The 9,568-nt window shown below is 40.3% G+C and overlaps 1 pseudogene; it reads left to right on the top strand.

The window, feature by feature from the left end:
- The first annotated feature begins 8,026 nt into the window (after positions 1–8,026).
- LOC142440062 (CMP-sialic acid transporter pseudogene) lies at positions 8,027–9,024 on the top strand (annotated as a pseudogene).
- The last annotated feature ends 544 nt before the right edge of the window (positions 9,025–9,568 follow it).

The raw sequence follows: 9,568 nt of genomic DNA, 5'->3' as shown, positions 1-9,568 counted from the left end.
TGTCACCAGTGCTCCCTGAGGCTTATATACAAATGCAAAGAGTCAAACATAGTGAAGGAAATGATGAAGAAGAATCAAATTGGTGGACTTATCCCAAACCAAGAGCTATAATAAACATTTAATAATTTTGGCATTATGATAGTGGTTCAAGAATAGACAAATAATCTAATGTAATAGGTATATTTCTGTAATCTTTTCTATTACATTAGATTATTTGGAAATGATGGTAGCCAGCAATCCCACTCAGGAATCAAGCAAGGGAAATTAATTTTTTTCACACATTAGTCTGTATGCATACACTTATAGCATCTTAATTTATAATCACAAAAACCTAGTAAAAGGCCCAATATTTTCCAACTGGCAAATGGGGACACAAACTTTTTAAAATCCATGCCATGGAAGACTATTCAGCAATGAAAGGGAGTGAATTATTGAAACATGCATAAAAACTATAGATCTCAAGTGTATAATGCTGAAAGAAAGCCACCAGACTGGAGAGGCTACATATTATACTATTTTATTTGTATTACATGTGGAAGAGGTGGAACTAGAGTCAGAAACTGATGGATATGTACTGAGGAGAGAAGGGGGGAAGTAATTGCCTCCAAAGAGTTCAAGAGCGTTTAGAGGCGTGATAGACTCCTTTGTCTTGATTGGGATGGTAGTTACATATGAAAACTGATGGAACTGTCCTCCTCTATATATCTGCTAGACATAAATTGTACTCATCGTTTTAACTTCAGTTCACAGGACACATTTTTAAAAAGACGGCCATGGCAAAGTCAACTAATTTATAGATAAAGAGGAATGTTGTTGTTGTGAGGTGCCATCAGTTCTCTTCCATCCTATAGCAACCCTGTGCACAACAGAAGGAAACTCTGTCCGGTCCTGCACCATCCTCACAATTGTTCCTGCCTGAGCCCACTGCTGGCAGCCACTGTGTCGATGAAGTACAAAATCGCCATTTTAACTAATTGATTCAGGCAAGAGGAATCAATGCATGTTAGAACTGTTGAGTAAAAAAACGGGGAATAGGATAGGCAAAATTTCATGTTCAAGGTAATAAAAAAGGGAATCAAGTAACTTTACAAAGCAGAAATCTGCCCATCAGTAATTTAACCAAGTGATAAGATTTTACAGCACCAATCATTGCACAAATGGACTCTATGTTCTTTCCTCCACTGAATTCCAGACTCACCTTTATTATTAGCCAGGTAATCTTTTCTATTAGGTTTTTGTGATTATAAATTAAGATGCTATAAGTGTATGCATACAGACTAATGTGTGAAAAAAATTAATTTCCCTTGCTTGATTCCTGAGTGGGATTGCTGGCTACCATCATTTCCTAATGTTGCTTTAATAGAAATACGGCAAGTGGGTGGCTTTACAGAAGATAAATATATTTTCTCACAATTCTGCAGATGTAAAGTCAAAATCAAAAGTCTTGGCCATATTTTCTTCCTCTAAGTAGTCCTAGGCATTCCTTGTTTGTTTGGGGTTGGGTTTTTTTTGGGGGGGGGCGCTTGTAGACAATCCTCGCAGTGTCTATTTTTCTCTTCCATGTATATGTACTTCTCTCTGTATCTAATCTTCTCTTTTTATAACTCAAAAGTGATTAGATTTAGATCCCACCCTCCTCAGGCATGATCAATCTAATATAAAAGCAGACAGCCCTATTTTGAAATCAGATTATATCCACAAACATAGGGGTTAGATTTCACAACACTTACTTGGAGGATCCAATTTAATTCATACACATTTAACTTTATAAGAAACTACCAAACTCTTTGACTGTGCCATTTTGCATTCCCACGGGTATTGTCTAGTTCTACTTGCTCCACATGAGCTAGTACCTAATATTGGAAGGATTTGTCTTTGTATTTAGACATGATGTATTATCCTTTTAAATATACTTCTACTTTTGATTTAGCATTTTGTGAGGATTGGTGAGATTATGTTCATGTAGGTTATTTGACGATTTTTGTTCTTGTATTGGTCTAATTTTGCTGCATGAGATGCTGCTCTCCTAATATATAGAGGGGTGTGTTTGTTTAGAACTGGTATTACTTCTACCTTAGATGTTGGGTGGAATTGTCTAGGTAAATTCTTTGGCCCTTAAATCTTCCTTGTTGGCAGGTTTTAAACCATGAACTCAACTTTAAAATCGACATAGGACTAGTCACCCAGATGACTACTTTCTAATGGAAGGACTGCTGATAGTTTGTGTTTGAATAAATATATCCAAGTATATGTTTTCAATGTTATGGTTATGAAGATGTTAATAATATTTTTGTCATATGTAAAATAGAACTAGTCTCTAAATTTCCACAGCTTTAATTTTTACAGAAGCAAATTGTCACATCATTTTCCCATGGAGTAGATACTGCGATCAAGCTACCTACCTTTTGGTTCACAGCCAAGTTCTTAAGTACTGCACCACCAGTGAACCTCAACACCCACAGAAGCAGCAGTCGAAAAATCAAATAATATATTTCATTGCGAAAATTTCTACAAAACATTTCTTTTAAGTGTCTAAAAGCAAAGAACCCACTTTGAGGTCTGACTTAACCAACGCTATTTTCATTGGGCTTATCTGCATGCAAAAGCTAGATGATGAATAAGGAAGACCAAAGAAGGATTGATGTCTCTGAATTGTAGTTTTAGAGAATAGTATTAAATATATCATGGACTTCCAGAAGAACAAACAAATCTCTCTTGGGAGAAATACAGCCAGAATGTTTCTTAGAAGGGAGAATGATACGACTTTTCCCATGTACTTTGGAGGACCCAGTTCCTGGAGGCCGTCGTGCTTAGAGTGTCAATAGAGTGTCAGTGAAAAGGAGGCCGACCTCCATTCGCGGCTGCAACAACTGCTTCAAACATAGCAGGGACCATGAGCTGGCGTAAGACTGGGGCGTCTTGTATTCTGTTGTATATGTCGCTGTTGTTAAGGTGCCATTGAGCTGGCTTTGACTCATAGCGACCCTATGTACATTGGAGCCAAATACTACCTGGTCCTACACATCTATTCAATTGTTCTTATGTTTGAGTTCATGGTTGGCAGCCACTGAATCTGTCCATCTTGTCTAGGGACTTCCTCTTTTTCACTGCTTCTCTACCTTACCAAGCATGCTGTCCTTTTCCAGGGACTGGTCTCTCCTGGGTCCAAAGTACGTGAGATGAACTCTCACTAAGCTTGCCTCAAAAGAGCATTTTAGCCGTATTTCTTCCAAGTGCATGTCGTCTCTATGAATTGGAAAACTCTCGAGAGTACATAACAACAACAATAACAATAATAACATCTAAATGTCTGTAGGGAATGCAATTATGTCCTCTCACTCATTCCAAATATTCTAATTTAGTTTTTTTTCTGTTTTATCTTATTTAGTTAGGCAAGAGCTTGATTCTTTTCAAGAATCAGCTATTGACTTTATTGATGTTGCTGTCATTTTTTTCTGGTTTTGATTTTATTGAGTTTTATTCTCACCTTCAGGAGTCCTTGTGGTATGGCAGGTTATGCAAGGGACTGTTAACTGCAAGGCCAGCAGTTTGAAACCACAAGCATCTCTGCAGGAGAAAGATGAGGCTTTCTACTCTTGTAAAAATTAGTCTCAGAAACTCACAGGGGCAGGTCTACCCAGTTGTATAAATCTTAATTATTTTATTTGCTTGCTTTGGGTTTAATTTGTACTTCTTTTGCTAGCTTCATCAAGTTAAAAACTTAAATTGATTTAACATCTAATTTTTTAAATGTAAGTATTTAGTGCTAAAAAGTACAGTTAGCAGCTCAACATGTAATCCACTATGCTAACAGAGTTCTTTAAAAACAAAACAAAACAAAGGTAGAAGTGCTCATTGCTACATATATTATATAATAACTTAATAAAATGGAAAATACAATCCCACTGCATTGAATGAGTTCTGACTCACAGCCACCGTACGTCGGGGTTTCATAGACTCAATCTTTATGGGAGCAGACAGCCTCTTCTTTCACGGGCAGAATGCTACTGGGCTTAAGTTGCTGCTGGGTTTAAACTGCCGACCTTGCAATTAACAACCCAGTGTCTAACCTACAGTGACACAAAGCTCCTTGATAATTTAATATGCATAAATTAATTTATTTCTCTCATGTCTTATCTTCTCTAAATCTTTTGTTATGTTTTCTGTATTTCAGTATATGAATCCCAGGATAGATGAACCTATAGAACAAGGGATTCAGGGAAGTTACAGAGAAGCCGAGGGGGTGGGGTAGGGGTGAGAAAGGGGCGGGTATGGTATAAAAGGGAGCTGATTTCAAGGGGTCCAGGAAGGAAAATGATATTTGGAAACTGATTTTGGTAGCAACTGTACAATACTGCTTGACATGATTTAGCTATGTACTGATATATGTGTCAACTCCCAATTTAAAAAATCATTGCTAAGCAGATGACACAAACTTTCTTGCTGAAAATGAAGAACACTTAAAGCACTGACTAGTGAAGATCAGAGAATGCAGCCTTGAGTGTGGATTGTAACTCCGTCATTCATAAATGGAGGAAGGCCTGAAGCCAACGATTACCTTTTACTTGGATCCATAATCAAGGCTCATGCAATCGAAACATCAAGTGACATAGTGCATTGGACAAATCTGCGGCCCAACACTGTTAAAATGTTAAAAATGTTACAAAGCAAGGATATTAATTTGAGGACCAAGAGGCGCTTGCCCCAAGTGATGATATTTTCAATTACCTCATAAGCCTGTGATAGGTGAACAAAGAAAAAAGAATTGAGGAGAATCGATGCATTTGCGTAAGGCATTGGTGAAGCATATTAGACATACCACGGACTGCCAGAAGAACAAGCAAATCCATCGTGGGGAAAGTACAGCCAGAATGCTCCTTAGAAATGAGGTGAACACGTTGTCAGGAGGGTCCCGCGGCAACGCCAGGCTCAAACAGGGCGATTGTGGGGATGGAGCAGCACGGAGCAGTGCTCCCTCTGTTTGCACAGGGTCGCTAGGAGTAACAGTCAGAGTTGACTCAAAGGCACCTAACAACAACCACATGTGCATTTGTGTGTGTGTTTCCCGGCTTTGCTCCTCAGAGAACCTAGCTGAAGACATTTTCTATGCGTGGGGGTACTGACATGAATAATAAAGATGAAATTCTTGCTTTCAAGAAATTATATTTGGAAGACAGTGAATGAATTTAAATAAAACAATGTAAAATATAGCATCCGGGATATTAGAGAGGGACGCTCAGTTTTCAGGGAACAGATTTGAAGGAATTGGGATAAGCTTCTCTTCGCTTCCTTTTCATTGCTGGGTGGGAACGGCTGCCAAGGGGATGGACATAGGACACTCGTGTGGGTTGTTAACGTCCCAGATCTAGCTACATGACTTCTTCCTTTTCCCTTTATAGAAATAAGAAAGGGTGATTAATGTAACAAAATCCCCTCCCTTCTCATGTAACTGAGAAAATGCCCTCTGGCGTGGGATACTGAGGAAAAAACTTGAAGAGACACTTGTCCACGGACTGTCAAGTTAGGGACTTGGTGGAACACAAACAACGCGACAGGTGTTTGCACGTGTGTCACTGCGGCTCCCTCGGCAGACAGACAGTGGAAGCCGCGGGTGGTTAGATGAGTCAAAGGCATCTTCTTTGTTAACTTATTTGTTAGCTCATGGAGCCACCAACCCTCTCAGAGGCCATAAGTACAAAATCATGGAAGTATTAAATGCGTTTAGGAAAAGGGTTCAATTATTATTTTGAAAATTAGAGATGTTAGCTTTGTACAGATGTTCATATACATGGTACACTGTCCATGGATTTAGAATCAGACCTGAGAACCAACTTTGTAAATAAGTAGAAACTCCTGAATCAATCCCAAACCCTTTCTTTTTAAAAATTGATTGGGGGGGGTCTCTTACAAATCTATAACAATCCATCATTCATCGTATTTAGCACACTCGTACATATGTTGCCATCAACATTTCCAAAACATTTCATTCTACTTGAGCCCTCCGTATCAGATCCTCTTTTTGCCCCTCCCTCCCACACCCGCCCACTCTCCTGAATCCTTGATCAATTATGTATTATTATTATTTCATATCTCACACGGCCCATTGTCTCTCTTCACCCATATTTCTGCTATTTGTCCCCATTGGGGGTGGGGGAGGTCTATATATCCAACCTTGTGATGACAAACGCTGTATTTTCAAAGAGGAGCCTCCTGGTGCCTTGGATTCTTAAGTCATTTGGTTAAATCAGGAATCTCCTAGAGTCAAACAGTCTTTGAAAATTCCTAAAATTGTTTTGTTTATGTAATTTTTTAATCTGAGGACTATGTAGTCTTTTTAAAAAAGGGAACAAAACTAAGCTATAAATGCAGATATTTGGGAATTAAAATCATTTGTCCTTTAAGAAAATCAAGTCTCTGGCTCTGAAGTTGAGATGAATGAGGATCTTAAGTTGCCTCTGCCCATCTTCACATTTACTTTATGTTTTATCAGTAGTAACCAGTTTTTTTTACCTTAACCCTAGTAAACAGTTATTTTTAGCATTTATTAACCTGCTTGTTGCTTTCAGGAATAAATGAGGGATGTATGTGAAAGCACCTAGCATGGGGCCTTACCATCTAGTTGTTTCTCAATACGTGAGCTGGTTTTGAGTCTGAGATTTGCTTGATCAGATTAACATGCATATTGCTTTCTGAGAAGTAACATAGAAAAGCGCAGCCACCTGCCGGCTATCATTTCAAATAGGCATTTTGTGACTTTGCTGAACGCCATCACACACATGCCTCTGGGAACTGGTCTGAGGGCTCCTTGAGTGTAGTCACAGCTTATCCAGGGGGCAGTCCTCAAATCAGAATGAAAAATACATTAATTGGGGCCCTGTTAAGGATTCGTCTCTCCTTACCTGCAGGTCAATACACAATTCACCTCCATCGGCCCCAGGGACCCCGTGCTCTTTCATTCCCCCCACATTGCCCACTTGCCAGAAACCAAGAAGTCCTGCAGGAGGCCCCTTGCTCAGTTCCCAGATTACTTTTCTCCTCTGAGATATAGTCTCTAGGGAAATCTTCTTGGTAATTGTTTGCAATGCCTAGTAATGGTAGAGAGAAAAAATAATATAACACCCTTTCTTAATTGTACCCACTCGTGTATTAATTAATTTGGAAAGTGCTGTGTGTTTTTCTCTGTACATATGTCTGAAGCTTAATTAAAATTAACCCCTGAGTGTGAGGGACGATACTGAGAGAGTAGAGGGTAAGTGGGTTGGATCTACATGTGACCTCCTCCCTGGGGGATGGACTACAGAAAAGGGGATGAAGGGAGACGCCGGATAGGGCAAGATATGACAAAATAATAATCTATAAATTATCAAGGGCTTATGAGGGAGGGGGGAGCGGGGATGGAGGGGAAAAAAGAGGACCTGATGCAAAGGGCTTAAGTGGAGAGCAAATGCTTTGAAAATGATTAGGGCAAAGGATGTACAGATGTGCTTTATACAACTAATGTATGTATATGTATGGATTGTGATAAGAGTTGTATGAACCCCTAATAAAAAATTAAAAAAATAAAAACTGAAAGAGCCCTTGGTTCCAAGGACTCAAATGGAAAGCAAATGTTTAGAAAGTGATGATGGCAACATATGTACAAATATGCTTGAAACAAATGATTGTATGGAATGTTATGAGAGCTGTAAGAGCCCCCAATAAAATGATTTTTAAAATAAAATAAAATTAACCCCTGAGAGTAAATACGGTCTGTTGAAAGCAGGGCTCCTTTTTAACGATTTTTATTATTAATGCTTACAAGTGAATCACTATTCTCCTTATTTAAAACACACTTAATAAAAACTAATATAAAGTGAAATATCATAATCTGTACCTCTCTCTCCCAAATTCCAGTCCATTTTCCAGAGATAGCCAAGTACTTTTAACTGTCTTACATGCATCCTTTCAGACCTTTAGCTTTCTATTTTTGGACATCTATGTGCATAAAAATATAATCTAGAGTTCCCTGCGGGGCTGCCAGGCAATGATGGCTGCCCCAGGAGAGAACGTCACTTTGTCCTACTGTTTGACAGTGACGACCTACCTGGTGGCCGCAGCTTACACCATAGCTTCAAGGTACACAGGACGTCAGGCAGAGAACTGCTTTTCAACCAGACGTGCGACTCACAGACGTTATAAAATTAGTGCTAAGTGTGGGGATTTTCACTAAAGAAACGGGTACTCTGGGGAGACGCAAGACGTCTTTATGAGAACATGTCTTGGGAGCCCGCAGGACCTGAAGCAGCTAAGCAAGAGTGCCACGGCCAGTGTCCGCTGTGAGAACACGCTTCCCGCGCTCTTGGCACTCTGCAGGCTGCAGTGCGCCGGGCAGCGGCCAGCTGACAGGTCCTGCACCGCCTTATGTCCTGTTCTAATGTTAGAGCGGACACGCAGCAAATGGCAGTGGGTTTCGGTGTTTACGCGACATGCACGAGTCAGTCGCAAGGTGGGAACCAGCCCAAGCTAAGAAAGTGAGGGTGGAACGGAACCCACTGTGAGGGGTGGCGCCACAGCGATTGCTGTATTGTGCTCCCGATTTGCAGGAGTGTCTGTTGACAAAGTTTTAAAGTTTTTCAGACACTTCCCTTTGGGTGAGAAACATTCAAATGTCTCTATCAGGGCTTGTTGGGATATTAGGTGGTGTCTGCTTGTCAGATGGAGAGGAAATAAAGAAAAAATATTTTTCCATGATCGCACGTATTACGTCTGGTTTGTCATCTTCCTTGCCGGTGGTGGAGGCTTTACACAGACAACATCACGAAAGGCTCTCTGCAGCCACGGCTATTGTCCTTTCCACTGTTGCATCTGCGATGCTCTGCATTACAGGTAGCAATCGCCTTTGCTCTGGGAGCCCTTCTTGTGAGTGTATCTGTTTATCTTTTTGGACAATCGTGGCAAGACCCTACATCCATCCATGAAGGAGAAACAGCTTCAAAAGAGAGTCAGTGTTGTGTGATTGCTATCTTTGGGAGACCGTCCTGTTAAGACTAAGACATTTAAATTGCAAGCAGAGCTTTAAGTCAATCCCCCGAGGTACCCCTTAACAAGCAAACACAGCAGCAAAACAAGTTGTGTGTGGTGTAAGAAGTAAGCCACCCGAGTGACTTGCGAGTGCGGAGTGGTTTGGGTCAAATGATTTTGACAGTGAAGGAATTTTATGATTGTATATGTAATGTATATAAAATATGGAGATGATTGGTGTTAAAGAATCATGTGAAGGTACAAGCGATCTGAGAGTAGACTGAAGAGGTAAAGTGGCAGAGCATAAATTATAACTATTTTCATATCTTACACTGACCTCTGTCTCCCTTTCCCCGTGTTTCTTCCCCCCATTTCTCCCCACCTTTCTCCTACCCTCCTGGTATCGCTACTCCTATTTCTGTTCCTGAGAGGTTTATCTGACCTGGATTCCGCATGTCAGGTGCTTTTAATCTGCACCTGACCATGCTCTGGCCTAGCCCGCAGTGAAAGGCGGTCATGATAGTGGTGGGTGAGGAAGCCTCAAGGAACCAGAGGGATAGTATGTTTC

The sequence above is a fragment of the Tenrec ecaudatus genome, chromosome 2, assembly GCF_050624435.1.
Source record: "Tenrec ecaudatus isolate mTenEca1 chromosome 2, mTenEca1.hap1, whole genome shotgun sequence".
NCBI classification, from domain to species: domain Eukaryota; kingdom Metazoa; phylum Chordata; class Mammalia; order Afrosoricida; family Tenrecidae; genus Tenrec; species Tenrec ecaudatus.
Note: the sequence above shows the minus strand (reverse complement) of the source record. Positions and strands in the feature narration are given on the sequence as shown.